Below are 5,000 nucleotides of genomic sequence, written 5' to 3' on the forward strand. Positions count from 1 at the left end.
GGAACATTCTTAACGATAAGCAAACTTAACGCTGCTAAGTTCACTCACGCAACCCACCCCTGCCGTTCCACTTTCACTATGTATCTCTTCCTCTGTCTGTGCATGTGGGTCTGTCTGTTTCTCCTCCTTCTGCCTCTGTCTGTTCCTCTCGTTATAGCTGTGCGTGTGCGCACATAAGCGCGTGTTTGTGTGTGTGTTAAAGTTGATTGGCACACGCACACATCTCAAACTGTGTGCACGCGTGCATCAGTGAGTGTATTTTCTGGCATTTTCCTCAGCCACCACGTGTTGTGGTTTGTGCGAGACAGGTGTGTTGACGTTGGCAGTCACTTCTGTTGGGTTTGCGTGTTTGTGAGGAGGGAGGGTGGAATCCATTCTGACATTCCTGGATTTCATTCAGAAACGTTTGAGAAATTTTTGGTTTATCTAGTTCTTCTTCTTTTTATATATTTATCTCTCCTTTTATCTATTTATACATTCGTTTGTTTATTCATTCATTCATTTACTTACTTAAATAATTCATATATTTATTCATTTATCACTTCGTGTTGCGTCTCATTATTAATGTTACAGAGTGTGTAAGCAATACGTATTAATATGGACACGCATTTGAGACACACATGAACACAGCACGCACATGCATACGCAATGTGTAAGCAAACACACACACATATGTGCATACGATCACACACACGCACACACACACACACACACACACACACACACACACACACACACACACACACACACGCGCGCGCGCGCGCGCGTTCAGGCAAACAATACACAACAACATAATAGAATACAATACAGTACACTACAATAGTGTGTGTGTGTGTGTGTGTGTGGGCGAGAGAGAGAGAGAGAGAGAGAGAGAGGGGGGGGAGAAATGATGATGATGATACGGATACTTATCCTCGTTCAGAGACCAAGCTCTAGGCGCTTCACAAACATGGGGTCATTTGCACAACAGGCTTCCTTGGTACAGTGGACTGACGGCTGCCATTGGGCGCTTATCATTCGTTTCTTGTGTCGCTCAGCCATGTTTCAGTCACGCACAGACACACTTACAGACATGCAAAACAGCGAGAGAGAGAGAGAGAGAGAGAGAGATGGACAAGAGGGGAGGAGGGGTTAAATAGAAAGACAGACACACAGACAGGGATTTCGCTGTCAGTTATACCTATCTCAGTGCTGTTTTCTCAATTCATTTTCAGCCGACCAGACTTTGTGTGACACGTTGAAGCAACTGCAGGCAGGTTGTGCAAGGATTCGGTGGATGTGTTCTGCGGTCACCGTCAGTGGTATTGACTGTTAAAAGGTGAGGGGTTTTCTCTGTTTATTAACCATTGTCCTCGTCTTCCTTGTCATCAGCGGCGTATCGTCATCATCGCTGTTACTGATGGTTGTCATTATCACATATCATCGTCACTCTAACATTAATCATCACCATTGTCATTTCCTCGTTGTCGATGCGGGCAGTTGATGTTGTTGTTTTCATCTAATCAAATAATATGTTGTTGTTGTCCTTGTTATTTTCTCTGTTGTTAAAAGTGGTAGTGGAGGTTGTGACAGAATTTTTTTTAACCCATTCGCTTTCCTTCTCACGAGTTTTATTTCTGCATTCATTGAGTTTGTCTGTGGTTGCTGTACTAGTTCACTGAGACTTGCCTTCAACATTTGTGAAGGACTGTTAAACTGAATAGGTGTATATAACTATATTGTTCAGAAGACGAAATTCGATCACAGCAAACATAGATCGTTGGGAATTTCTTTTAATGTTTCTTTCTTCCTTTTTTTTTTTTGGTCTATGTATACATCCTAAAGTTTTCTTTCTTATTTGTTTGATATCTTTCTGTTTTGCTTTTTTTTCTTTTCCATTTGGAACTATGTCGCTGTACCTCTCTGTCTCTGTCTGTTTTTGTATATCTGTTACTGTCTGTAGGTCTGTCTTGATGTGTTTATCTATGTCTCTCTCAGTATCTGTAACCGTCTTCAGTTGTAAATCTTCCCATTCTAAGGGATCTTAGATGAGATAAAGAAAGGAGAAGAGGCTTTGGGGAGTGTGTGTGTGTGTGTGTGTGTGTGTGTGTGTGTGTGTGTGTGTGTGTATGCGCGCGCGCGCCTATATGTGTGCATTTATGTGTATGTGAATGTGTATGTGTATATATGTGTGTGTGCGCGTGTGGGGAAACAGTTTTAAAAGGCAAAGTAGGGTGCGAAATAATGAAACAACAAACAGCCACAAAACTCCAACAAGTGGAAAACATCAAACAACATAACAGGTGGCCTGTAAGCACAGTGCAACAAATCTTCTGCAACGTCAGAAAAGATCTTCAAATTGTCAAACATTCCTTCAGATATGCCTCTGAGGGGAAAAAAAAACCCGAGAAGAATACTTAAAAATAATTGAAGGAGACAAGAATGCTTTAAAAAAAACAACAACAACAACAACAACAACAACAACAAAAAACAAAACACACACCTTACCTCTGGCACTTCAGCAGCTTGCGTGTGGCGAGAAATTGGCTCTCTCCGCATTAGCAATTAACCGAGTCTTGGCTGAGTGTGAGTCTGTTTCGCTATCGTTCTTTCCTGATCTGTTTGTCTCGGGGTTTCTCAGTCTTTGTTCCACACCTGACTGTCTGTCTCACTAATTGTGTCAGTAGAATGTTCTCTCTGTGTTAATGTAATGTTATCTCTGTGTTTATGTTATGTTCTCTGTGTTTGTGTTTGTGTTAATGTCCTCTGTGTTTGTGCCCATGTAATGTTTTTTGTGTTAGTGTAATGTTATCTGTGTTTGTGTCAGTATGATGTTCTCTCTGTGTTTGTGTCAGTGTGATGTTATCTCTGTGTTTGGGTCAGTGTGATGTTCTCTCTGTGTCAGTGTAAGTTCTGTCTGTTTGTGTCAGTGTGATGTTCTGTCTGTTTGTGTCAGTGTAATGTTCTCTCTGTTTGTGTCAGTGTGATGTTCTCTCTGTGTCAGTGTGATGTTCTCTCTGTGTCAGTGTGATGTTCTCTCTGTGTCAGTGTGATGTTCTGTCTGTTTGTGTCAGTGTGATGTTCTCTCTGTTTGTGTCAGTGTGATGTTCTGTCTGTGTCAGTGTAAGTTCTGTCTGTTTGTGTCAGTGTGATGTTCTGTCTGTTTGTGTCAGTGTGATGTTCTCTCTGTTTGTGTCAGTGTGATGTTCTCTCTGTGTCAGTGTGATGTTCTCTCTGTGTCAGTGTAATGTTCTCTCTGTTTGTGTCAGTGTGATGTTCTCTCTGTGTCAGTGTGATGTTCTCTCTGTGTCAGTGTAATGTTCTCTCTGTTTGTGTCAGTGTAATGTTCTCTCTGTTTGTGTCAGTGTAATGTTCTCTCTGTGTCAGTGTAATGCTCTCTCTATTTGTGTCAGTGTGATGTTCTCTCTGTGTCAGTGTAATGTTCTCTCTGTTTGTGTCAGTGTGATGTTCTCTCTGTGTCAGTGTAATGTTCTCTCTGTTTGTGTCAGTGTAATGTTCTCTCTGTGTCAGTGTAATGCTCTCTCTATTTGTGTCAGTGTGATGTTCTCTCTGTGTCAGTGTAATGTTCTCTCTGTTTGTGTCAGTGTAATGCTCTCTCTATTTGTGTCAGTGTGATGTTCTCTCTGTGTCAGTATGATGTTCTCTCTGTTTATGTCAGTGTAATGTTCTCTCTGTTTGTGTCAGTGTGTTCTCTCTGTGTCAGTGTGATGTTCTCTCTGTTTGTGTCAGTGTAATGTTCTCTCTGTTTGTGTCAGTATGATGTTCTCTCTGTGTCAGTGTGATGTTCTCGCTGTTTGTGTCAGTGTAATGTTCTCTCTATTTGTGTCAGTGTAATGTTCTCTCTGTGTCAGTGTAATGTTGTCTTTGTTTGTGTCAGTGTAATGTTCTCTCTGTTTGTGTCAGTGTGATGTTCTCTCTGTGTCAGTGTAATGTTCTCTTTGTTTGTGTCAGTGTAATGTTCTCTCTGTGTCAGTGTAATGTTCTCTCTGTTTGTGTCAGTGTAATGTTCTCGCTGTTTGTGTCAGTGTGATGTTCTCTCTGTGTCCGTGTAATGTTCTCTTTGTTTGTGTCAGTGTGATGTTCTCTCTGTGTCAGTGTAATGTTCTCTCTATTTGTGTCAGTGTGATGTTCTCTCTGTGTCAGTGTAATGTTCTCTCTGTTTGTGTCAGTGTAATGTTCTCTCTGTTTGTGTCAGTGTAATGTTCTCTCTGTGTCAGTGTAATGCTCTCTCTATTTGTGTCAGTGTGATGTTCTCTCTGTGTCAGTGTAATGTTCTCTCTGTTTGTGTCAGTGTGATGTTCTCTCTGTGTCAGTGTAATGTTCTCTCTGTTTGTGTCAGTGTAATGTTCTCTCTGTGTCAGTGTAATGCTCTCTCTATTTGTGTCAGTGTGATGTTCTCTCTGTGTCAGTATGATGTTCTCTCTGTTTATGTCAGTGTAATGTTCTCTCTGTTTGTGTCAGTGTGTTCTCTCTGTGTCAGTGTGATGTTCTCTCTGTTTGTGTCAGTGTAATGTTCTCTCTGTTTGTGTCAGTGTAATGTTCTCTCTGTTTGTGTCAGTATGATGTTCTCTCTGTGTCAGTGTGATGTTCTCGCTGTTTGTGTCAGTGTAATGTTCTCTCTATTTGTGTCAGTGTAATGTTCTCTCTGTGTCAGTGTAATGTTGTCTTTGTTTGTGTCAGTGTAATGTTCTCTCTGTTTGTGTCAGTGTGATGTTCTCTCTGTGTCAGTGTAATGTTCTCTTTGTTTGTGTCAGTGTAATGTTCTCTCTGTGTCAGTGTAATGTTCTCTCTGTTTGTGTCAGTGTAATGTTCTCGCTGTTTGTGTCAGTGTGATGTTCTCTCTGTTTGTGTCAGTGTAATGTTCTCGCTGTTTGTGTCAGTGTGATGTTCTCTCTGTGTCCGTGTAATGTTCTCTTTGTTTGTGTCAGTGTGATGTTCTCTCTGTGTCAGTGTAATGTTCTCTCTATTTGTGTCAGTGTGATGTTCTCTCTGTGTCAGTG

At 41.2% G+C, this 5,000-nt stretch overlaps 1 protein-coding gene across 2 annotated transcripts in view; it reads left to right on the plus strand.

Moving 5' to 3' along the window:
- LOC143299425 (plexin-A2-like) overlaps positions 1–5,000 on the plus strand; it is a 385,902-nt gene that overhangs the window by 64,329 nt on the left and 316,573 nt on the right. For both annotated transcript variants that reach the window (XM_076612611.1, XM_076612610.1), the window contains exon 2: positions 1,215–1,318. The gene's annotated coding sequence lies outside the window, so the exon portion shown is untranslated. The remainder of the gene's footprint in view (positions 1–1,214; positions 1,319–5,000) is intronic.

Source organism: Babylonia areolata, chromosome 25 (assembly GCF_041734735.1).
Source record: "Babylonia areolata isolate BAREFJ2019XMU chromosome 25, ASM4173473v1, whole genome shotgun sequence".
Lineage (NCBI taxonomy): Eukaryota > Metazoa > Mollusca > Gastropoda > Neogastropoda > Buccinidae > Babylonia > Babylonia areolata.